This window comes from Mastigoproctus giganteus, chromosome 4 (assembly GCF_048544385.1).
Source record: "Mastigoproctus giganteus isolate SK-2022 chromosome 4, ASM4854438v1, whole genome shotgun sequence".
In the NCBI taxonomy this organism is placed as follows: domain Eukaryota; kingdom Metazoa; phylum Arthropoda; class Arachnida; order Uropygi; family Thelyphonidae; genus Mastigoproctus; species Mastigoproctus giganteus.
In genome coordinates, this window is record NC_143578.1 from 210488489 (window position 1) to 210515824 (window position 27336).

The 27336-nt window shown below is 40.1% G+C and overlaps 1 protein-coding gene across 1 annotated transcript in view; it reads right to left on the bottom strand.

The window, feature by feature from the left end:
* The window catches only part of LOC150087369 (uncharacterized), a 65382-nt gene extending 38641 nt beyond the window's left edge, over window positions 1-26741 (bottom strand). Inside the window, exon 1 of the mRNA XM_090372029.1 lies at window positions 26633-26741. The gene's annotated coding sequence lies outside the window, so the exon portion shown is untranslated. The remainder of the gene's footprint in view (window positions 1-26632) is intronic.
* Between the last annotated feature and the right edge of the window lie 595 nt (window positions 26742-27336).

Consider the following 27336-nt stretch of genomic DNA (forward strand, 5'->3'; position numbering starts at 1 on the left):
TTGTTGCTGTTCTTTGCACCATTTCAAGGATTTTAAACAATTAAAATGCAATCCAGTTTGAAGTAGAACAAAATTTTATTAAAAATGAATACAGATAATTTAATAAAAAGTATTACCAAGTGCCGAAAGCATTTACCGTGCTCGTGCAGATACACATTCACTCTTTTAGTGTGCTTGATGCAACGCTACGAAGAATACATATTCTTCGTAGTTTCGCCATTTGTCATCGGCACGAATGGTGAAAATGCGATGAATGGTTGTCTTTTTCGGTACAGTCCTCTTTGCATATTTATTACTGACTGTCTTCTTTCATTGCCAAAATGATACCTGGACGCATGTTAATGTTCCATCATGACACGCTCTGCAATTACTGTAACTCCCCTCAAATACCACTGCTGTCACAATGAAACTGCCTTCTGTCGCCTCTCCAAAAAAAAAGAAAAGAAAAAAACCTTATCCATTGACATCGTATGCTCTGCTGCCATAGTTACCTCGGCACATATTCAGTGGGTTCCCCGATAACATATGTGCAGTCACGCTCCTGTTCCTACTTGGCATGGACAGGGGACTGACTCTGTTTATCCTTAACTAGTTTTAGGTGTTTGGATGCGTGGTTAACTCTGTAGTTATGAGTACTTACCTGCTGTCATTCTGAAAAAACTTATTACACGGGGATGAAAGGTTACGCCAGTATTAAAATTGGACATGTCTCTCTCTCTGTTTATGGCAGCATCTGTTTCTACCTTTTGAAAATTTCTCAGATATTAATTTAATTATTCCTCCTATTTAGGGATTAATTCCAACTTTTCTAACTCTCCATTGTACATCCCTAGTTTATTTTTACTTTTTTGGTCTTAATCACCCTAATTAATTTTGTTCCTTTTAGACTTTAAAACGGAACCCCAAAATGTAGATCCCCTGGAACAGAGGTTCCCAAAGTGTGGGCGCACTGTATTTTTGGGGGGAGGGGAAATAAAAGCGTGGTTTCTAAACGCACTTTTGAACTAAATATGGAAAAGCCATCCCTCTAATCCAGGTATGGACCTCTAGCGGTGACCGTTAGTCAGACGGCTGTAGTTCGAAGTGCTCCGTATTTGTTTAATCAAAAAAATAGTTCAAAGTGCTCAAACTGAACTTAAATTGTGCTCTTCGGATTCCCTAGGTGATGGTGAGTCCCCAGATGTCTTTATATTGCCAAACTTCTTTTTTAGGCGTTTTGAAATTATGACTATTTTTCAGATTCTTGTTGTTGTCGTGGTCACTCGCGAACCCCTGCGTTGTAGGTTTGGCCGTTGTGTATTATTGGATTCTTTTTCTTTCTTCTATTGGCGATATATTCCTTGTAGTTGAATTTAGGTAATGAACATTGTTCCCTGAACTTTCAACTTGACCTCCGATTTTAAAATATATAATTTTTGAAATGTATAACTTAGTTATTTTGGAGTTATGGCTTACTATGTAACGGTGCCTCCGTAGCCGAGTGGTCACAGGCGGGAGTGCAGTAGCGCACGCTCTTTGAGTAGACTGGGGTTCAAGTCCTTGACTGCTAAATACGGTCGATCTGCCAACCCGCACTGGACCAGCGTGGCAGATTATGGTCCATTTCCCTCAGCATGAATTGTTGAGGAGGCTTCCATCCTGCAGTGGGTTGATAATGGCTGGAGTTTACCTTTTTTTTTTATGTTTTTGTGTACAATAATTCAGTTACCTGGTGGCAGCCAAACCCTCTTCCGTGAGTGTTGAGAACAAAGGCGTTTGTTCCCAGAGTGTGGTCACGTGACCAGTCACATGATCGGCCTGATTGGCTGGAGAAGACTCCTGCTTAGTAACGTAACTCAGTGACATTGCTCAAGTGAATAAAGTGTCTTTATGTCTATAATATGCAAATGAGGAATGAATTATTAATGAGGATTATTAATTAATGATAGTATTAGGAAATTATGATGCAATAGCTACTCCATCCTTAACTTTTAGCTATAATAAGCTGATTAATATGTTTAAAGTGTTGTGCATATTGCCTACTGTGACGTCACTCTGTCACGTGTTACTAGTACGTGTGGACAAATAGTGCTCCCTAACTGATTTCCTTAGAACTACAAAATTCGGAGCTTTGTTCCTCCTCCTGTAGACCTTTCAGGAAAAATCAAATTTACTCAGGAGCAATCCCTTACAATTGCTTTATTATAACTTTATTGGTCTTTCACCACAACCATACAACCCTTAGACATGAGCTCAAGAGAAGCATCTTCATCGTCGGCCGACCAGAATGCTGTAGCAGACGATTCAGACCAAGTTGGCCTCCAGCCTCCCAAAGTCAACAAGTCCAAGAAAAAGAAACAGAAAAGTAAGAAAAGCAAAAACCAGGACACCCCGGTCTCCTCAAAACATACTAGAATTTCTCAACAAAATGCCTCTTGATGAATCTGACCCTGTGGTCTCATCTAAGTTTGAATTTAACACCTCAACGCCAGTAGCAGATCGCCTAGCCCCTGCCCTCCTACTCTGCAATCTTCACAGGCAAGCTCTCCCTACACTGGGAAATTACAAACCACTCTCTCTCCAACAGCTATAAGTGCTCCTGCCTCCCAGGCAGCTTCAGGGCCCTCCCCCAATCTATCTGAGCGTCCTAGCACTGTATCTGCAGCCAAACCATCAGCTAATCTTCCTACCCCATCAGGGGCCCCTAAGACCTCCTCTGCCAAACAACCAGAGGGACCACCCACAGCATTAGATCAGATTGAGGCAGAAGGCCTCCCCCAATCCAGAAAACTAACCGTTACAGCAACTATACCCTCTGCATGCCCTACAACTCACAAACCTATAGATGAAGACTCTCCAACCCATCAAATAATATCTGCTTTACATAGGAATCTTGCCGACCGGGCTAGCCGGGTGGGTAAAGTGCCTGCCTGGCAACCCAAAGGTCGCGGGTTAGAATCCCGCCTCGGGCTTGGATCAAAGTACTACAAAAACCTTGGGAGGTGCATTATGGCCACTGAAGCCGATGCGCCAACAACTACCAAAAAAAAAAAAAAAAACATAGGAATCTTATGACCTTTCTCAATTAAGATACTAGTCGATTCATCAGACAAGCGGCAAGTTATAACTCTGGGCCACCCTTGAATCTATTACCACTGCCCTCCTCATCGAGAAACGAAAAACCACTAACGAGGAACTTAAGACAAGAACCTCCATCCTTGAGAAGGTGCTGGACACTACCCAATCTTCCTACACCACAATCTCCACAGCGTACTCCCACGTATGCAGAAGCGCTGAGGAATCCAAACAACAAAGAGTCAAACCCAAAGGCCCTGCAACCTAGAAAACGACCGCTGCTTCGAACACCAAACCTTGTGGTCCTCAGACCAGCAGAGATGGAAGGAACACAAACAAGTGAGGATTTTAAAACCACCATAATGAAAAAACTGAAGGATGATTTAAAGACAACAAAGATAAAAGCGATTCGAAAGACGAGAAATGTAGGGGTAATAATAGAAACAGAGTCAAGGGAGGATATCAAGAATATCTTGGAAAAACCCCAAGATAGCTACACTGGGTATCACTGCAGAGCCACCCAAGAGAAGAGGGCCATCAATCTTAATTTTCGATGTCAACAAAGATGTGACACCTGCCCAACTTGCGGGGGAAGTCATAACTCGTAATCTACAAGGGATAAATCAAGACATGACAAATCTTGTGCAACCAAGATATTCAAAAAAGTCAAAGTCTGGAGAAAACAACTGGATAGTGGAACTGGCTCTTGCCACTTGGCAGATTCTAAAACATCAGACAATACTCTATTGAGTGGGGTAGCCACAGTTTCAGGAAGCATGCGACCGTGCCTAAATGCTATAAATGCTGTAGGTATCACCACACCTCCCATACATGCACTCAGATCACACCAACTTGCAGCCACTGCTCTAGCAAAGGGCATGAATACAACAGCTGTCAAAACAAGGAGCAAGAACCGGTTTGTGTGAATTGTAAATCCTCAAAGCTCGAACACACCCATTCCATCAGGGACCCAAAATGTCCGACGTACAACAAGATAGAGTTTATACCAAATGAGGACTGATTATGACAATACAATTTAAAAAGTTCAATACAACCAAGCTGTTAATACTACAACAAAACGCACACCATGCCAGAGCAGTGCCTGAACAACTCAGAAAAATAGCGGACGAGGAAAATGCCGACATCCTCTTGTTGCAGGAACCCTACACCCACTCCAAAAAAGTAAGAGGCTATCCAGTAGCATATAAAATCATACAGGCTGAGAATGAGACCCCAAAAGCGGCCATAGTGATCCGCAATCCAGCCATTACTGCCACCCATATCACACAACTCTGCACAGGCTGGGCCGCTTGTGCTTATATAATATCACCCCTGGGATACTTCTACGCGATTGCCTTGTATTGTCGGCCGGGGGAAGAAATAGCATTTGCCACTATATACCTCCAGGTTGTGTTGGACACTCTCCCCGGCCAACGGATCTTGGTAGGGGCGGATGTAAACTGCCGCTCCCCGGCTTGGCACAGCCAAACACCGGACAGAAGGAGCAGCACGGGAAATGGGAAGCGTCTCGAGGAGTTCCTGGCTAATTCTCCCTTGACACTCTTAAACAGGCCTCACCACCTACCTACGTTTTGTAACACTCTGTGGGAGGCAACAATGCACCACTGGCTGGACAGTCCAAGACTCCTGGACCACGTCTGACCACAGAGTGATTACCTTCCAAATCAACCGATCTCTCTATAGAACACCAATAGCCAAACAGATGCTTAACCGCTTTGCAGTAAACAAACCTGACTGGAGAGTCTTTGGGGAACTGCTGACTCGAACTTTATGCCGACACCGCATTGAAGCGGATCGACAAGAAGACCCAGACGACATCCAGAGAAAAATTACCAAGACTATAACAGCGGCCAGTGAGGCTGCGATGAAGCGAAAATTGCCCACACCTGGTGCAGTCCCTTGGTGGACACGGGAAATCCAGAACCTCAGAAGAGAAGTCATAAAGGCAAGTAAAGAATTCCAAAGGGCAAGACGTACCTGGCCGGAAGTGGAAGTAACAGCACTCAGACAAAGATAGACAGTGAGAAATAGATACACTGAGTTAATACGAAAAAGTAAGCAGAAGGCCTGGGAGCAATTAGTCAGCACGACTGGAAATGCCGACCCCTGGGGGGGTGTACAAAGTCAGTACGAATAAGCTCCCTAGGGGTGAGGTCATGACCGCACCCCGCAGGGCACATTGGCCACCACCTGGGAGCAGTCTATCATCAACATCCTCAATGTGATTTTCCAAAAATCAGCACACCCGCAACTACCAGAACAACTGCACATCTTCAATGGAAATGAAGCATATCACATAGACCAAATGGAACCACCTTTTGCCCTAGAACTACAACAGGCAGCGCAACAAATAAGGCATAAAAAATGCCCAGGCCCAGATCTTCTGGAGCCGGAAATTATTAAAAATGTAGTAGACATCTCTCCGCAGACTTTACTAAACCTCTTCAACACATGTCTGAAGACTGGAGTCTTTCCAACCGACTGGAAAATGGCCTACGTCAAATTAATTCTAAAAAATCCTATGAAGCTACCCGAATCATACCGGCCAATTGCCCTGCTCCCAGTTGCTAGTAAACTCCTTGAAAAGATGCTTCACAAGCGACTCCTGCACCACTATGAAGCTGCAAATCTCGTGATGCCCGCGCAATTTGGGTTCAAACCCGGAACCTCAACAGTGGATGCTCTCAACAGCCTCCTGAGTTCGGCTGCTGCCTGTGATAGGAAGTACTTCTTGGTTATTTCGGTCGATTTTGCTGGGGCGTTCGACACCATCTGGTGGCCGAGCGTCCTGGCTAGACTGCGGAAGGCAAAAACACCCATCAACCTTTACAAAATAATGAAGTCATATTTATCCCAGAGAAAAATACAATTAGTGACTCCGTACAAGAAACTGACCAGGCCTGTTTACAGGGGCTGCCCCCAGGGCTCAGGGACCGCTCGTCTGGAGTATGGTATTGGATGAGTTTCTGGCCTTCGACCTCGGGGAAGTCCACTCACAGGCATTCGCAGATGACCTGATACTAACGTTTGCTGCAGACAACCGACTTCAATTGGAAACCAAGGAAAATCGAGCAATTCAAATTCTACAAGACTGGATGAAGATGAAGATCCATTTTCTTAAGATCTCGCCGGGTAAAACCTCCTCAATGCTACTGAAAGGAACATTAAATCTCCGTAGACCACCGCAAATTAAAGTAGAAAATACAACTATCAAACTACTCAGTGAGATGAAATACCTAGGAGTCATACTGGACAGGAACCAATCTTTCAACCCGCACTTGAAGCATATCCGAGAGAAAATCAGGAGATATTCTGCCCTTATTGCAAGAATAGCTAAAAGGGATTGGGGACTCAAGAGCCACACCTTGGGACTGTATTACAAAACGACATTTATACCAGCCATAACTTACGTGTCACCCGTCTGGTTCCAGAAAGCAACTACTGCAGTTAACAGACGGACACTAGATTCCATCCAGCGGACAATACTCTTCTCTATTACACGGGTCTGCTGCACTGTGAGTACACATGCTCCGCAGCTTCTGGCGGGAGCACTCCCTTGACCTTGGCATCTCGCAAAAGGGCTTCCTTGCACCTTCCTGCGCCACTCCATTGATCCTACAAGGAAACCTGAAAAGAGAGAAAACAAAACTCGCCACCCACCTACAGCAGGTCTGGCAGGACAGGTGGTCAGAATCCGCAAAAGGGGAAATAACGAGGAAATTTCTGCCTAATGTCGGAAGATTATACCCAAAAGCACCATCATGGTTTCACCCTGGACTGTATACTACCTATCTGTTAACAAGTCATGGGGCCCTGAATGCCAAGCTAAAGTTTTTTTTTTTTTTTTTTTTTTTAATTAGTAAACGATCCCCGCTGTGTCTGTTTTTGGGAAGTGGAGACATGGTCTCACATAATGTACAACTGTGAAAACTATGAGGATCTCCGCTGCCTCCTGACGACAAAACTAACTTACTTCCCTCGCGACAGGGAATGAAACCTCTTGGACTCGCAAGAGGAGTATAAGGAGTTGACAAAATTCGCCCAGGGACTGTTCACCCGAAGGAGGACACTTATTGCTATCTACCGGGATCAAGAACAGACACTGCAACAAAGCTAACCACACTTGGACCCAACCAAACTGGCTCTCACCCAGATACAAGACTTTCCTTTGGGACTGAACTAGCATAATAAAGGACTTGCAGGACCCGACCCAAGGTAGAGAAGGAACCCGCTCAAGATTAATAACACGGACCTGACAAACCACAGATGGACTCCAAACACCAGACTGCACGGATGGAATTTATCCCACGAATGACCTTATAATTGGTCTGATCCCTGCTGGGATCAGAACAATTATAAGGTTGTCCCAGTCTGGGACAACCGGACAGATCGCACCTCTGCTGCCAAATGCTATTGGGCGATCCGAATAGGGTGCTCTAACCCTATTCATTTTTAATTACCAAACCCCTGGCAGGGGGAGGAGACTTTCCCCTCCCTTCCCTGCCGTTCCCCCCCTTCCTCCTTAGCCACGCTTCCTTGTGTGGCACTTTGTCTCCACTCCCCGGGCGGGAGGTGACTTCTGGGCTTCCCCCCTCGCCGCACCTCACTTCCCTCTGGTGGGGCATGGGCCTGCTCCACTGATTTGGGGGTTATCTTCTCTATGGAACCCTTATTTCTGTCTTTTCCCCCCAACCTTCAGTCTCCCCACCTCTCTCTCTAACTTATAGTTACTAGGTCTGAACCATTGTTAAATTGCTTGAGCCCTAATCCCAAAAACTTAATATCTATTCGCATAAACAGTACTCCTTTTGGCTGACCCCTATCTATAACGGTTTTTTTTTATTATTATTTTATTTGTTTCTATTTTTTTTAAGGTCTTAGCCACTGAAATCTCAGGAAATTAGGTGGCAGGACCTGCCAGAGTAAATAACTATAATAGTGGTGTACCTGGTCTGCCTCCACGAGGCAGAGTGTGGACAACGTTGGGTCCCATTAGGGTCCCAGCGGTTAAATGATCAGAGGAACAATGGTACACGACACTACAGATGTACAAAATCCATACACTTTTAAACCTCTGGCATTAATGGTGTTCTGTTTCACACCAACAATGTATAGCACGCGGAGATGGGGGGAAACCCTGGTGCCCTTTAACACTAAATACACTCTACACTCTAATCCAGGTATGAAGCGTATTTTATTTCAATCTCTGAAGTAAAATGTATACTTCAATATATGGAATATTTTAAGGGGGCGCAAGGTATAAAAATTTCGGTGAACTCTGCCTGTAATGTCGTAACAGCATCAAGCTGGTATTGATTGTACCTGGTGCAGGGAACTTAATTTCCAACAGCTTTCGGTACCAACAAACTGAACACAATCGTGTTGCAAATTAATGTCTTTCTTCCAGTATTTAAAATAAGATCTTTCCTTATTTTTCCATGCTATGGGTTATAAATTGTGTGTGCAAATTGCGTGTCTACTACTTGTTGAAAGCTTCGACCACTGGTCTTTACATAAAAGAGGAAGACCAATCATGGAACTTGTCTCCAGAGAGCAAATAATTTAGTCTTCTGCCCGGGAGTCATGACCTAAAGAAAATTTGGATGCGACTCCAACTTAAACCAACAGGAATTCCCACGTTGTCCAAGTCAGCACCGAACTCAAAACCTACCAAAGCAATCTGCTGTGGTTTTTAGTCCAACCAGTTCGAGTTCTGGGCTGAATGCTCCCCCCCCCCCCCGGGAAGTTATTTCGGCTGGAGCCACATCGATGTTTACTCTAAATTGAGCCAATATATCCGTGCATGTAGTTTTGCGTATTCAAGTTGTTTTGGCAGTTTGGTGACCTTTTGACGCTAATCCCACTTCCGAATATTTCGATACGTGAAACAGAGTAAAGCCTATCTTCGATCCTTCCTACGTGGAAAAACAAATTATTCCAACAGGAATCGTTGCAGTAGTCTCACTCCTACACAAATTTCATCTCAGGAAGTAGTTATTTCTTAGTAGTGATCTCAGAAATTATTCATGTAAAAGAGCAAGTTGTTGCCAAATTTTTTTTTCTCCCTTTTAATCCCAAGCTAGCGACATACTCAAGGATACGCTGCATGCACTAATCAACTTTTTTTTTTCATTAGGTCTGCGAGTGTATACTTTTAATCTTTAAGCCGCCTTTGATATTTGGACTGTTTATTTGCACAATTCTTGCATTTTTTGTGAAGAATTCTGAGGAGAGTTGCCATCTGATAAACTCAAGAATTCTTCCTGATAATAAAAGAAACAACACGGTTGCTCTTATACATCAATGAGTAATTAGGAAGAAGGCGTAACAAAACCTGCAAATGTTAATTCAATTACATTATAAATTCAATGTAAATGAAGAGAAAAAATCTCCCCGATGTGACATTTTCATCTTTTAACTTAAAGAAATGGAGTGCCATTATCGCTGGGTATCACAATCGAAACACAGTAACTAACTCGTCATGATAGCTATGTTAATGGCATCCCCCAAAAAACGGGAGGGAAAAACTCATCTTTGCGTAGGCATTAAAGTATATTGAGAACGTGGATTATGTGTTCAAAATGTAATTATCTCGTCACGGAGCATATCATGTGATGAGAAAATACTCGAAGGTTTTTGAATTAACGAAGATGTCGTGTGAAGTGGAATTTATATGGATAATCTCCAGCAGAAGTGGTTCTACCACTTCTTGAGATACGTGAATGCGTGTACAAATAAAGACAGTACCAGGCTTTAATTATTACCCGTAAAAATTTCAATTACAAACTGACTAAATTGAGTGTTACTTTTTGTTTTCTTTTAAAACATTCAATTATAGCGATTCCCTACAAGAAAGGAAACTTAAAACACGTGGAAAAGGGAAATAAGATTGTTTTTTGTGCATATAGGGTTTGATCAGAAAGTTCGGTGCATGATCTTATAATTCTTGAACGCTTAACTGTAGATAAAAGATTGTGAGTCGGGCTTCGGCACCTTTTTAAGCTCGCACACGCGAAGTTTCAACTTGATGCTTTGAAGTTTGAATGATCTCTTGTTTTTTAGGTATGTAAGCATATATGCGTAAAGCATGTGTTTTTACTCCTGTCAGTTCGTCCGTTTCATCCATCCATATACACTGAGTGGACAGAAATCATGGGAATACCTGCCTGGTAACGCGTAGGCCTACCTTTCGCTGTGATAAGGGCAGTCACATGACGAGGCATTGAGTCCACTAGTTCACGAAAGCGTTCCACAGGTATTTCCATCCTTGCACCGCTGTCCATAATTCCATCGCATTCCTGGGTGGAGGATCCAGAGCTCGAACGGGCCTTTCCACAGCATCCCAAAGATGCTCCTATAGCTGATTAACGTATGCTGCTGTTACTAGTGTTGTATTAGGATTTTAGGAGCATCAGCGACTAACACCATATTGCTCCGTGTATATTGTCTGTAAATTGTGCGTGTTCTGTGGTCGATTTTCTGTTTGTTGGATGGAAAAACCCTCCGGGAGAAAAAACCATTCTACCCTTGCCTGAGACCGACTAATTCAGCTACATTGTGAAAAAGGTCCGTAAAATTCCTCCCGTCATCGACATGACGCGAACTCAGGTCCTTTCCACCTGGTGTGGGGAGGAGGCGATCCTACCAACTGTGCTACCCATGAGGACATTAACGTATGCATTCTTTTACATTCGTGCTTTTAAGTTTTCCCTGCAATCGGACTTGCTACCGATGTTCACTTCTCAACCTCTTGTCTAAGTACGTTGGATGCAATTACTCGTATTATCTTGGCGGAGGCAGCTTGATGGTCTGAGGCTGTTTTTCATGATTTTTACCTGGAGTCTGGTTGTTTTGGACAAACCCGTGAATGCTGATGTCTATCTAGACGCTCCGAACAGTAATGAACCACCTACGTTGAGGAACCACGTCGGATAATGCCCATAGTACCACGTTGTGACGGTCTGGCTTGAGGATATGAGCGTTGAAAAGTTGGACTAGCCAGTCCACAGCACTGACCTCAGTATAGTAAACTTCTGGGATGAATTGGAAGGTCGTTTTCGTGTGAGGAGAGACTGCCCAAAAAGAGCTGGATTGGTCGAATCTTTGAAGACCAAATGGCAGAAAATATCGGAGGGCATTTACATTATTAATGGTAGGGCACTGTATTAGTCATGCGAAACAGTCAGTACAGTACAAATGCAGAAATTATCAGTAATCTTGACCACTGCTGTTGATTAGTATATTCGTTACGCATGCGTCATATTTCTTCATATTTCGTGCTGGCTACCGTGCAAAGCTTACCGAAAGAAAGCTTTAAATTAATTTGGTTGAAAAATTTGCGATACTATTTAATCTTTTAAACGAAGAAATTGAATTACGTAAATATTTACTCTTAATAAATTAAGCATATTTCATTTGTGTAAATGAGATGGGAGCTGTAAATTGAATTTGGAAAATTTGCGATGTAATTAATGTTGTAAATGAAAGAGCGTGCCTTAAAGTAAACAAAAGGAAGTTTAAATCGATTGATTATTCACGTTAAATGTTCGGGTCAATTGTGCTTATTAAAAAGGTGATCCGTAAAACCCCAACTTAAATGTGAATAATCGTTTCATCTCTCAAAAGCTTCCAGTGTTGAGTAAAGATTTAAATCAGTTTGGTTGATTGAAAAGTTTGATTTTTTTTTTTAACATAACCAAAAGAGGGCGCCATTAATTAAATTAGTTTGCTTGGAACATTTGAGATATTAATTAATGTCAATATTTTAAATTAATCAAGTGAAGTAATGAATTGAAAAATTCTCCTTTAAAACAATGAATTTACTCTGAAAATCTGAAATATTAATTACTCTTTAATCCTACAAGTAAAGGGACCAACCGAAATATTTCCTGGGGCGATGGAAGTCAAGTCCTGCTGGGGAAGTCATCTCACTGTCTCAATAAGTGCACAGTGTCTCTAAAAGCTGCTCTATAGGAAGGAATGAATAAGACAGGATAAATTTTTGTGGGTTTCTTTCACACCGTGGTATTGATTGCATGGTTTTTCAGGTACTCAGGTTTTTCATCCAAAAAAACAAAACAAAACCGACTAAAAATACATGCAATTAAAACACGGTACAGTACGGTTGCTTTGGCAAAAGAGGATGACTTCTGACGTTGGCATAAAAATAAATAAAGTACATTTAGAGAAAAGGAGGCCGTTGCATCTAATAATCAAGGTGGAACGAACCAATCAGTTAAACACTGAGAACACAATTCCGAAACTCCACACATTGAAAGCTGTTTTCCGATTTTAGCATATTACTTCCACAACCACAACTGTCTTTGCCAATGAGCCATCTTAGCACTCAAAAATGATGCAGTCAATACCGAAAACTCTTTGTGATATTGACTGTTGCCTCAATGGCATAAAAAATACTTCATTTGCAGTTATTTTAAATACGAAATATGTAACTGTTATAATTTTTTGGCCAGATTTATTCCAAGTGTTTCCCGATTTGATTATACCCTATCACACACTTAAGTAATATAAATTTTGATTATCGCAACCCATGACGACAACCAGGCCATGTCGGAGTATAAACAAGGAGTTTACAACAAATCACGAATATAATTGGCAATCTTATTCAGCAGTCACAGGCTTGAACCACGGTCCACTCAAAGCGCGTGTGCTACTAGCACTGTAGCCTTGACCACTCGGCTACGTCTAACCATTATGGCATTTATTGCATTAAATGAACGAAAATTAAGAAAAATACATAATTTTGAAACTGTAAATCAGTGTTTGATATTCAAAAGTTCAAAGTATGGCGGTAACCGGGGTTTTCCTATATGCCGCTAGTGCGTCTGTAAGGGCATAGCGCCAAGGCCGGAAAGTGTGTGTGTGTTCTGTTGAGTGGTGTGTGCCGGCGCCAGGCATTTCGCAATGAGGGGGACCCGGTTCCCTGCCCCCTGACTCCCATCCCATGCCGTGGAAGCAGCCAGGCTCTACAACCCAAAAACTCTTTCTGAGGTGTCCAGATGGAAGCCTCAAGGTAAATAAGGAAAGGAAAATTTTATAGAAGAAGTATGAGAACTGGTAGGGGAGGAAAGGGGATGAAGAAGGAGATATCCTCTGAAACAGAAGAGAAGGGTTTAAACAGAGAACAGAAACAAGTTAGAAGAATACTAGTGGAGAATTTACACTGTAACAAAATTAAATTCAACATTATTTACAATTATTACCATTAGGCGCAAGTTAGCAACCTAGAACAAGCAATATCTAATGATAAACATACACATCGTGCGTATGTCAATGTCTGATATGCCCATCATGTAAGTATAAGATCCTAGCAGATACTCCACACGTGGCCAAAATTTTTACTTTACTCAAGTGGATACACTCTACAACGCACTTCTAAACTTCAACCTGCAAATAAGGTAGTTATACAAAACCTTCGAAGTGTTTCCTCCGCATTCAATTGTTTTCTAGTACAGTCATACCAACTAGCATCAGTTTCTAACGTGATTTTCATATTCTTTGTCTTAGACAATGGAAACTCGTGGTTGTGTGAACAATCCAAATAAAGTTTGTTACATTTCCGGTAATTCTGTGGTGGCAAAACAAAGGCAGAATAAATTTTAGAATTAAATTAGCTGAAGAAGTTGGGCCCCATAAAGTGTGGAGGGCTTGCGATTATGGACATGTGGTTAGAAGAGAGCCATGTCATTAGCAATTTCCATGGTGTGGAGGGAATTTCTGGATCATATTAATGACTGCTACGTTTGTTCCATAAACATAGGCTATGATAAAAAGAACAAGAAGAGCACTGTGTGTCCCAACAAGATTACTTGAAACTGCCAATATCCCATGGACCTGAACTACACTACAACTGGTGGATGTGGTAACTATCGTTACCACATCCACCAGTTGTCCTTGAACATATGTCATCAGATTCCCAATCTGACATTCACGATATTGATGATATAAACTATTGTGACGAATAAATTCACAACTAAGGACAATTGTAAGCAGTTTACACAAAGTGAACTCGACGATCTTATGAGAGATTTAAATCTACCCATAGGGGTCTACACAGATTTTAGATAAACGCTAAATCTAAGAATCTGCTGGCCCCAAGAACAGCCTTCACGGATATCGTGAAAAAGAATTAGTTCTCCATTTTCCATATAACGCTCAAAGATATATTGCATCAACATTCCGAAGTAATGAACTTTTCTTTAGAACTTTCTGAACACCAAACAGGGTGGAGCCTATTTATTTATTATAAAGCAAAGCCTAAAAGTAGTTCTCCTTCATGAAAAAAAAAAAGTATGCATCCACTTATCCATTTCCCAAGGATCGTGGTTGGCTATAGTGTGGAGTTGTTAAAGTTATTGGTCTGCTATTCAGTCAAAAACTTCTGTGCGAGTGCGATAATTGCACAGAAAAAAAATTTAAAAAAATAATATATAGATAGATAGTACGCAATTTTCTGGGAAACAAACACTGATTATGAAGCAATCGTGAGAGCTACGCTGGAGAAGTTCAGTTCAGAAACTAGACTGCAATATGGGTGATAAGGTACTCTTCTTGCACTCTCATCCATTTCCCAGAAAATTAAGTCGTTCAAGTGAAGCGCAGGAGAAAGATTCCATTGGGAAATAAAAGATGGAATGCCACTATGATGGCCGATTACTTTCTTAAAATGCAGACCAGTGTATTCAATAATTGGAAGAAGTACCATCTAATATATCTTAGTCATACTGCTGTTATCTTGGAATTCCTTGAAGATTCGTTTAATAAGACCATAGACTCGTTCAGTAAGAACGAGCTTTCCATTAATACCTTCCACTTTGACCAGATACCCATTAATAAGGTTTACTTTTTCTAAAAAGAAAATTCAGAGTTCCAGCTTGTGGTGTACACTTCATTTTTCTGAACCGTTACGATGGTTATTTCCGATTCCAGGTTCGAGTCCATTTGTAATTAATCATGCCATTCGAGAGTCAGATCGAACAAAAACTGTATAATGTTTGAAAGCGCTGGATAAACTTTTAACAAATATTTAATGTTGTTGAGGAATATTAGCGTTCTGTTAGAAATCGTTAATTTTTTCCAACACAGAAAAAATTTCGGTAAATTCTAACTGCCCAAGAAAGTAAAATTACGAATTGAATTTTTAAAGACAATTAGCCAACACGATGTCAACCTTGTGTCTCCCTTCCTACCTTCGCAACCCCGAAAAATCTTGTAATGTATCGGATGACTCGTGCACTACCCTTCCTTGGTATCAGCGAGAGTACAGCGTCGAGAATTACGTCGCTTTTAACTACATAATTCCCTTGATAGCCTCACGAGCACCAGTAAACAGAAGTAACAACCCCGTCATGGTATTTTCATTTCTCTTTTGCTCAGCCACACGTTTCTCTGCCTTCCATTGTGCACCAGCTCTGAAGTCATCATCCAAACTCGGCGAACACTTATAAACCACTTGGAGTGTTGCAGTTACCCGAGATGAAGGGTGTTTTAGCTCCTTCTCCGAAGCGGTAAATAAAATAATGTTTAGACTCGTGAAGATAGCGTCCTTCTGCAAATTAAGAAAGGACATTAAAAATTTTTCCAAGTTCGCGAGGAGTATCAAACTAATTTACAAGGATGTTTCAGGACACGCCGACCACCCACCCACGCCCTCATTCGAGAGTATTATTTCCACCAACACAATCGGAGGCAGAAACTACTTAGTTTTGAACGTTGGCGTTGTCCTCTGAGTTTTCACGTAATATCAGAATTCTCATGATGTAGCTATTACATTTGCACTTGCAGAGTGATGGTATACCGGGGGCCTTTCTCTGAGGCTTTATACATTTCGTTCACCAATCGCTGCGGAGCGAGATGAGATGGTTTGGTAAACGTAAGACCAGGGATCAGCGGTAGCATTCGCAATTTAGACAGATGACAGGAATCTTAAGATAATTCCATGTATATCTTTCTGTAGTTTCAGATTGCGTAATCTTAGTCTTAAATGAGCTGCTGTTCTTTGTGATCTGCTAATGTCCTTAGAGATTAGAGTCGAACATAATGCGCATGTCTCTGAAGAGAGCTTGTAGTGAATGAGAAAATCATTTACCATTTCTTTCGATCAAGATCGGTTGGTTTACACGTTAATGGAAACGTATGAGCTCCAGTCCCCCGTTATACTTTTAACACCATTCGTGATTTCCCCCTTCCCGCGATTTAAGTAACTTAGAAATACTTTGATATGCAGTTGAACAAGAAATATTTTAACGTCACGTAATTGGGCATGGTTCGGATGAGGAGTTGGCAATAATGTAGTTCCCCTGTGGAACATGCAGTACTGGTAATTTCGCTCAATTTCCCAATGTGCACTTCTGTATAATGAGTACTAGAGAACCTTGCAGACTTGTTCGAGAGGAAGGAAAGCCTGATCTATCAAAAATAACAAGTTTGAACTTTCATCATTTTTTTTTAAAGGTATAAAGGTTGTGATGTATTCCCGCTACAGGGTGAAACAAATACTGAAGGACACTCTACCATTTTTTATATTATTTATTCGTATAATACATGAAAGTACACGATCTCGTGCTTCGTGTGCAGAAGATTAACTTTTTCAATGCAGCTGTTGTAGGTTTTTGGGCGTATTACTTAGGCCACCGGTTCCCAGATTGGGGTCCGCGGACCACGGAGGGTACGCAGAACATTTCCAGGGGGTCCGCAAAACGACCCTCTGGAACTGGTCAAATTATTCATTCTATGTATAGCAAATTGATGATAAATAAAGTTATTATATTTATGTAAAAATAAGACTAAAGTTGAATTGTTTTAAACTAAAAACTTTGAAATTTCTTTTCAGAAACTCCAGTGTTCATACAATATATATGTGTGTATATATACACACACACACACACACAGAAACATACGCATATATATAAGGGGTCCGCAAACTTTTTTTCGTTTTTGAAGGGGTCCGTAGATCTCAGAGTTTGGGAACCACTGACTTAGACCATATTGCGCTGTATACGATGTCTGTAAATCGCGTGTTCTGTGGTCGATATGCAGTTTACTGGATGAAAAACCCGAGTTTCCGGGAGTGAAACCATGCTACCTTCTCTTGAGACCGACTAACTCAGCCACGGTGTGAAAAAGACCCATAAAAATCTCTCGCATCATTGATGGGATTCGAACTAGGATCTTTTCCACTCGGTGTGGGAATGACGGTGATTATACCAATTGTGCTACCACGCTTTAATGCGGTAAATTGCAGAAAGTATTTCATGGCTACACAGCAACATTGGTGAAGATCAGTTTCTACCTGGTTAAGAAGGTGTCCTGTTCACCACATTTGATGCTTTTCAGAAATTTTCTAAATATTCTAACCAATAAATTGAAGCCTTTATAGCCTTCGGAGGAAACAGGCAATCCATGCCGTTATTTTACGCGCAGTAGTATATCGGAATGGTAAGCATTCCTAAATTTTTAAAGTTAGGAAGTTTATGTATTTTAATGATCGTCTCAGGTCACTGTAGTGCACTTTTTCTACTATTCAAAGTCTTTGGTCTTTTTTTTATAAAAAAAAAAAAAAAAAAATTTAGCCACATCTGGATGATGTAATACTAGACTTAATATGCAGCTATATACATTGAGTCGCCACTTTATTGGCCACAATCTCATTTTCATGAGATGGAGCACTCCTTCAGTAAACAGCATCATGACTTGAAAAATGAGATATAAAGCAGGTGGGCCTGGTACTAGTATGCGTGCAATTCAGTACCAGAATGGGCATTAAGTGATTTTAAACGCGACATGGTTATTTTCACGTACGGTTCTGACTTCTGACTCGGGTTTTATCGAGATTTGTCCAATAAAGTTAACGGCGATCTTGTGGTCAGGAACAGCTTGTTGATGCGAGAGGCCAATAGAAGTTAACAGGAATTGTGCCTAGTAACGGAAAAGCTGCGTTCAGTCAAATAATAACTCAGTAGAACAAAAGTGATGGCAAAAGAGCCATTTCATAACGCACAACTCGTGGTACCTTGTAGTGATGATGGGCAGTGGAAGATTGGAAAAACTTTGCTTGGTCTGATGAACCTCCAGTTTCTGCTGTTTCACGCTGATGGGAAGACCAGATTATGGCAAATTCAGCATGAGGCCATGGATCCATCCGGCCAGCAATGCAAGGTGTAGTGGTTTATTGATGTGTGGAGTGTTTGCATGGTACATATTGAGGCTCTTTAAGACCAGTGGAGCAACTTTTGGATGCCACAAGTCATCTAAAAATTGTTTCCGACCATCTAAAAATTGTTTTCTTTATGGTTGCAGTGTATCCATCTACGGATGGGCCCTTTCCATTCAAGAGGATAATGCGACATGACACGAATTATATAGAATTGGATTGGTTCCAGGAAGATGAGAGTGAATTCAGCCTACTGCGGTGGTCTTCCTGGTCACCAGATCTCATTCCATTTGAGTGCCTATGTGATGTGGAATGAGCTCTTCGGAAAGCAGTAGAGTCAGCATGGACCAGCATCTTTGTGGCACGCTTTCCACACCTTTTGAGTCCATGGTATAACTAATCCAGGCCGTTCTGAAGGGCGAAGACCTACTCATTATTGATTGGATGTATCTGATAAAGTGGCCACCAAGTATAGATTATGGCGCTTTTGTACTAAAATTCGATTCATTAGAAGTTTTAATACTTGTTTATTAAAACTTCTAATGTATCGAATAAGATAAAAATGGCTCAGAAACTGGAATTGTGATAAAAAATGATGAGTGGTTTGGAGTAGTGCCAACTCTCTTGAAGACACTTGGAATCAATTTGCCGCGTCTTTATATTGTTAGTTCTAAGTAAGATTCGCATGGTGCTTACTCTATAAAAAGACATGTCTGTATTTGCTTTGTCATTTATTTATTGAAAAAAGTAGTTAATGTTTCACAATAATGCTTTAATCATCCATAGTTTGTCTCATTCGATCTCTGGAGATCTGGGACTTCGCATTTTTCTCAATTAAAAGTTAGGCAGTTTTTTTTTTTATGGCATGCGCAAATACATCTTTGGTGTCTCTTCGTCTAATTGGTGAGAAAGGTGCGGATCGCTTTCGTTATTGTCGCTCTCAGTGTTTTTTACGAGTGACGAGAACATTTATGCACTTGCAGAGCTGTAACTACACTAGATTACCAAAAGTAACGGGACACCTGATTATTTCAATAAAATTTTATTGATAAAAAATTTAATAAAGTTTTCGTTCCACCTTTGGCCTTAGTTACACATTGTATCCTCGTTGATAGACTCCAAACCACAGCGGTCATTTCATGTACTGATTTCGAGCTTGTTGGAATGGCTGTCCCGAAGCTGACGTTCCAGTTAATTCGAAAGGTGCTTAGTGAGGTTGGGGGCAGACCGAATGGACCTTTTGTACTTCTGTGTCTTCAAATCAAGTCACTAAGGCTACAGAGTATGACCGGTTGCAGTGATACGCTAAAACAAAAAAGAGCGTCTCCCCATACTAATGTATGTATAGGAAGGGCGGAATTGTCAGCCCTTCCTATGAATGACATGGCAGACATTCATTCTGCCATAAACGACGACTAATGATTTAAGCCCGAACTACGAGAAAAATCTGACTGTGACGTCACCTCCTGCAAACTTCACAGTTGGAAAGACACACACACATTGTTTAATTCGCTAGACTCAAACACGGCTGTCAGATCGGAGATCGTGACCATGATTCGTCACTCCGTGACGCAGTTATCCAATGTTTCAGGTACCAAATACGATGGGTTGGGCATGCAGCAAGTCGACACTATTCATTGCGTGAGCTGATTCTTGGTCTGTGTGTTGCAACTGCTGCTTAAAATCAATGCAATGAACTTGTTGTGGCCGCCTGAACTCCTAGTTGATAATATTCAATGAAATCTGATGGGATGCACGTATCATTCTTCTGAGCGCCCTCCAGTCTCTTTCCGTACATTTATGTGGTTTACCCTAACGTTACCTGGCTGTAGTAGCACTACGATGTTTCCATTTGGTGATTGTGTCGGCCACTGTTGATCTGGGATGTTCCCGTTTTGCTGCAATGGCATGAACGGATTGACTGCTGATATGACGTCCTATGGTAACTCCCTGTTGGAAATCGCTAAACTCAATGCCTTCACCCATCTATTGTATTTTTTTAAATATTTTTACTTCTAGTGTGAACTCTGTTGCTTTTATACGTATACCCCAATACGTGGATGTCGGAACAGTTAACTTTTTCCTAAATTTCACGGGTGTCTGGATTCTTCTGGCCGTAAAGCGAAGAATGTCAAAATTAAATGGAAAACTCCTTTGAAAACAAATAACTTTCGCATTGTTAGTCATGAATACAGCTTTTATATATTCATCAGTAGAGGTGGAAGCTGCACCATGTATAATGTACCCTATTCTTATGTTTGTTAATTCGACTGTCATCGGATTAAGATACATCAAATCTTCCACAATATGAGCGCAACGTGTGTCATCCTGTATCTTCCACAATATAAACTCCTGTATTAAGAACATCGATGGAACAACAGCCATTTCCAAGGAAAGGACCAAAGTTGAAAAGAAGTTCAACGGAAGAAGACTCTTTCCAAAGGAAAGATCTGCATGCATGATTTCTGATGATCATATGGAGGATGAGGAAGACCAACCTGCAAAATTTTATCCACAATGTGAATATTCTCGTTTAGGATGACTTCCTGTCGTCTAACGTGTGATTTAATAAATTTTTCTTAAACCGAGCTTCTCAGAGAAGAAAAATCAGTCGTATGTAGATCTTTCCTTTGGAGGGATCTACATACGACTGATTTTTCACTGATCGACTGATCATTCGCATTTTCTCACTTGTAAACCGGATGAAATAATGGGTCCGATTAATTTCCAACTAGTAAACAAAAGATACCCCTGAAATTGATTTCGACTTTGTTTCTATATGTATTTATTTACGAAAATATCCCATTTACAGAAAAACTCACTATTATCCTGCGACCTTAGTACATTCGCAGTTCCAGTAGCAGGATAATGTTTACATGATTCCATATATCGTGGGCATCAGTACTATCGCAGAGATATAAACGCGAATCTACTGAAATGGATTTGCCTGCCAAGATGTCATCTCATGTGCATGATTTCTGATGATCAGATGGTGGATGAGGAAGACCAACCTGCAAAATTTTATCCACACTGTGGATATCCTCGTTTAGGATGACGTCCTATTGTCTAACATGTGATTTAATAAAATTTTCTTGAACCGAGCTTCTCAGAGAATAAAAAAACCCAGAGCGATTTACATTATGAATTCAATCGATTTCTGGATCATTGAAATTTCGTTGAATAATGAGTTTTTGAGATTTGACAGATCTGATTAAGCTCTGGTTGGGTTATAAATTTTTCATGAGAAGGAAATGAGAAGAAGCCGAAGCTCTCTAACACGACAATCTTCATTCTCGACAGGGAGAGTAATTGAGATATGGAGCTGATCTTTCGGATATTCATCTGGAAAACGATTTTCTGAGCTGTCAATTAAATCGAACAATCTTTTAATCAGTAACTCTACATTCCACCATATTTATGATAACGGCGAGCCCCGATATACTTATTTCTTTATTATTAAGTCCCCTAAAGAAAATTTTCAGTAATGCCAATAAATCTACAGATAAGGACGTCAAAATGAATAAATTTTTCAACTTGAACTGACTTTAACAACAAAACATACTACTCTGAGATTTGATGAGATGTGAGAGTTGGTAAGTCCTAATCTAGGTAATTTTATTATGTAGTTTCATATATGGAAATGAAAATGTTCATCTCATTTTGAGAGACAAACCTAACGATATCTGTATATTCATTCCCAATAAATGGGAAGGTTATATCTTGCTCGTAGACTATCAAGAAATCGCAGATAAAAAATTGGGAAATATTCACTACCGAACAACCTTTTTTTTTTTTTTTCTAAACGTCAACTGTTCTTATTGCTGATTGTTGTTTACTCTTTTGAAGCTCATTGCATTTCATCTAGAACTTCAAATCAATACTGTTTACTTTCGAAACACCACTATACAGAATGAATCGGCATTCTGGGAAAGAGGCAGTTATCTACTTATCGTAAGACCACAGTCAGCCCCTAAATGCCTAAACCTTTGTGCATTGATCTTTGTACGTTTGGAATTGGAAGGACATCAGTTATCGGATAAAAACCGAGATTTATTTTTTTTATAACCAACTTAGCAGAACAGTCGTAGTGGTAATGACGAGTCCAAAGCAAAAGAAGCATTTCCTTGTAACATCAAGATAGCAATTCATTGTTAAGTTATCGGAACAAGCCTCCTCAGCATATTCGAAGATGGTCTAATCTAGAGATTAGTATTGATGCAAGATTAATATAAATCTTGCATTAATTAATAAATCCTGCTGTTATGATGCAAGAGACAGCAGCCAAAAAAAAAAAAAAAAAAAAGCCAACACTTCACATATCACCTGTTCATCCCTTCTAACAGTTTGGTTCTTCCTTTAGTTTGTCCAAACTGCCCACCTCCACAACACCAGATGACAGTTTGTACCAATAATTGACCACCCGCTGGCTGAAAGAAAATTTCGCCACATCTATTCTGCAACCATTTCTTCTTCAGTTTTAAATTTTTAATTTACTCAATCCATTCAAAGTCTTAAACTTAAATCAGATCTCCTCGCAGATACCTAGTCTCCAGGCGTTGCAGTTTGCAGAACTGAAGCCTTTCCTGGTAAGAGCATCTCACTAATCTCATTGCTTTTCTCTGCACCCGTCGACATCAAAGAATTGCCCAACAAAAATCAAAGGCGAAGTAAGTGAAGATAATAGGACTGAAAGAATGTCGCCTTTAATGAGATAAACTCTTTTAGAAGTAGCATATGCATATATTGATATCGATTTGATAAAAAAAAAAAAAAAAACATAGAAGTGAAATCGTAGTAGCGAAATTCGAAGTTCTGCTGCACGAGCATAGGTATCCATGGCGTGAAAGTTAATAAATAAACAAATTCATGGAAATAAATTAAATATTTGCTCTTTGCCGACGTATTTGGATGATTATTGTAATATTTTAAAAGGATCCATGCTAATAATGTTAACAAATTTCGAAAACTAAACAAATTTAGATAAGTATATTGTCTTAGAACGGAAACAAACAAAGCAGGTTTAGCGTACTTGCAAAGATTTATAGGGAACTTTGAAATATATAGATTAGGGATTGGAGTAATTTTGTGAAGCATTTTGTAAGACGAAGATAAATTATTGATCGTGTGTTTCCTAGGGGGTTCAGATAAGATCATATAGAATTTTATAGTTATCTGGATGAAAAATTGTTCTTCAAATTCATTTCACAGCTTTTAAAATAGATAAGTTTTTACGAGTATCTTATGTCACTCATAAGGTAGAAGCTTTTGAATTCTGTGGTCGGTTTGCCAAGACCATCAGTGATACACTGATGGTCTTGGTTGCATTGGCGGAAAAACTCTGAGGTAATCTTATCAAGAAAATTGAAAGGATATAGAGGAAGTTTATTAGCTATTTCTTACTTTTAAGGGATAGATGTTTTTACTACAGCTTTATCGCTATTTTAAGCGGTCTTTGACTCGGGAATTTGAGGGCTATTCTGGAATATTAGGTAAAAGTACAAGTACTGTAAGTACTACGACAAACCTCAATTTCATATCCCCTTAAGAAATGTATTTTTCGGAAAAAGAAGGTATCTCATACTGAGGGGAAAAAAGCCTGATCTGGCCAAGATCGGATGTATAAATATTAATTTGAATTCCATCAAAATCCACCACAGCATCATTCATCCTTCAATCCAGTCTACCATATGAAATTCGATCCTACGTATATGAAACGTGCTGTTACGCCTTCAGCAAACATGAACTAGCTTACACACATCTGATAGATGAACAGTAGAACTTTGATAGATGATCTTTGAGTTCGTTTTTTTTTTTTTTTAAACACTCTTGGCGAATTGGTATTTGCACGCGCTCCTGGGTAGTGTATTTGTTGTTATTGGAATATTCCTCTTGTTTTTTGTACTGGCATATTATTAGCAATAAAAGATATTGCCCATGCGGAGAAAAAAAAGCGAATGCAAGTGGACAAGAGCTTTTATGCATTTTTACCCATATGGTGGCCACGTTTCTTGGCAGATGGTTTCCTTCTCGGATCTTTCATCCTGCAAAACGGGCGAAGCTATCAGGGAATACGTAATTCATAAACACAATATATTTTCTCCAAGCTTAATCTAATACAATCTGACTACTGCATAGCTGCCTCAGAACACTAAAATAGCTTACACCAAACCGCTTTCAGTTCAATGTGCGCGTGTTCCACGCCATTTTAAGCGGTTTATTATTTCACATGCAACAATTTTTGAATTAGTAAAAATGGCTAGATCAAGAATGCCGATCTAGTCATTCTCACCAATTTAAATTTACGTTAGGGAGCCAATAATAGCACTATGTTATTTATTTGTCTTAAGGACTCTGTGAATAATCAAACGATTTAGGCAAATCTATTCATTTGGCAAAGTTCGTTACATTCTTTGCAATTTTAATTTTCCAATATTGGACTGTGAGGATACCATTCGGTATATCAACCATTATGTATAGTTTTCAAATAGAAAATTGACCTCTAGACGTGATTATCTCGTGGTTGCATACTTTGTAGACTCCCCCCCCCCTAAAAAGTCGATATCTCCAGGAAGTTTCTAAGAAGGGAAATTGCATCGCATGGTTGGTTATGGTTTATTCTTGTTTTGTCGATCTTTTAAGTGAGTAATTAAAACGTTACTCTCACTCTGGTAGCCAGGTACTGAGCTTTATTTACCAATTTCGGTGCATCCCTTTACGTAAGACGTACATGCGGACCCCAGGCAGGCTGACTCTCCGGAGACAGTTTAAAAAACAGTGATATTTTGTTTCATCTACAGAGTTCGAGGCATTTGAGAAACCCGAACAATTCCAGCCTCAGCACTGTAGAATGATAAACAATCGCTTGAAGTGCCCTCTTGTTTATAAAACGTTCTTCAGCTGAATTGAGTATCTAATACACAGCAGCATTGGAAATCATAACTCGTACAAGTTCCTCTTTTTTATGTAAATCAAACAGACCAGGCTGTGTGTCATAGAAGCCGAGAAAAAAATAGAATGGGTTGGAGGGTTAATGAAGAAAATGTCAAAATTAACGCAGGCTGTCCAACTTGTAGCGGATAAAGACTAAATGGATAGAAACATCAGTCGTTCTAAAGAACATCTGATTTATCTATCCATTTAGTCTCTGAGATTGATTTCAGAACATAACCAGGCAGACATCTGCGGCTAGCATTCATCCGGGCCACTGGTTTATTTTCACTTAATTGTGTAGATCTCTTTGCCAGATCTAATCATTGCCTCGATAGATTTTTAAACTTTGAATTGATGTACACTTCAAGGTGATGATGATGAGTGTATAACTAATTGCTATTCCCCTATGCTATAACTTGATGGTCTACCCAAAATTGTTTCGCAAGTCAGCAGCGGACTGAAATCGAGTTCTTTTTAAGATGCGATGAGCAATTGATTTGGAAATCCCAGTTTTTAGTTTAAAATTTTCCATTCACGCCAAACACCATTTCCTCTGGACTGTTTCCACGAGTTTTTTTTTTTTTTCCTCTCAACCTCCGATTATTGTGATAAGGCGAAGGACAATTGAAAATTAAGCAAAAATATTCAGACGCTTTGACAATTATTGTCAAATGTAATAGCCCAAACTGTTGATAGAAGCTTTCCCTGCAGACTGAACTCTATTTTACAATCAATCTCAGAACAGTACCTCAGTTTTCGGATGAAGTCTAACCATTCTCATTCCATAAAAATATAAAGACATTTCAGAGGGATTTCTGAGGTACCATGAGACACAGGCGGATAAAAATCAATCATTTATTACGATGCAATTATAGACGTAAGTGGAACAGTTTGAGTTACTAACTTTCTCAGAACTCTCGAGGGGTTCAAACTTTCGGTGTCACGTCGGGAATCACTTAAATTGTATCTATTATTAATTCGTATACGAGTACAAAACTTCCTCTGCTAGAAAGTAAAGGTGTTTACAAATTTTTTTTTTTTTGGGTTGAGTGCTTAGTGTCATTATTCGAAATGAGCAACCTCGTCGAACGAGGAAAAAAAAAAAATAATAATAAATTTCAAAACACGTAATGGCTAGTTTCTTGATTTCCCAACCATGAAAGAAGATAATTTTAATTTTCTAAAAAGAAAGTCTGTGCTACTACCTTTTTTGATTGCAATGTCTCCAGAGCATAAACTTTAATGAAGTTTACTTTTCCTCCGAGATGCGATGGATATTTGGAAACTATCTGAATTGAATATGACCAGCTAGCCAAATATACTAAAGATATATTTTAAATAATATCAAAGAGTGGAGTATCATTCACAATAAAGAACTGTAAAATTTAAAGCAGATATTCGCTCATCGAATAAGTTGGATCGCAAAAGTTGACAGGTGAGAGTAGATGTACTTACCTGGCTCTTTATAAATCACCTTGACAGCTCGACTCGAGGAAAATTCTAGAGTAATACTTTTGCACCTTAAATGTTTGCACCTAGTGCTTTTATAGGTACCTAGTAGTGTGTCGACGTCATTGTGCACGTGGTAGACTCCTTTTCTGCCCATGAAAAATTATTTCTCTTGGCGCGGTGGGTTTTGATTGGGAGAATCGATCGACGTGAAGCCTCCCCAGAAATGGGCGCTTGCTCAGAGATATCATCGCGAAGCGGTGACGTTCCACCTGCAAGGTACGTCTGCTTAAAATTTCACAGAAGAATAAAAAGAAAGAGGGGAAGGAGAAAGAGAAAGGGAAAAAAAAATCCCGGCAAGAGTGCCCGTTTGAATATGTAAAAGAAATCAATAGCGGTTATTGGAGTAGGGAATGAAGTCATACGTGAATGTACTCGGGGGATGCGAAATGTTTTCTAATGAACACGGATTAAAAAGAACGGAGTTAGTGGTAGTAAACTACCTCGAGTCGGTTGTGTTTTAAAGAGCCCTTCTCCCGATGAAGAGAAATGTTCTGAATCTCAAATAGGCGGATACATAGTTAGGCATTTCAGTGCCGAGTTTCCTTGTTTGATTTCTCCTCTGAAGACTAACAAGCCCACTTAATGAGACCATCTGTATTTTTTTGTCTTCCTTTCACCAGACTGCCGAGAATGTTCGTTTTAAAAGT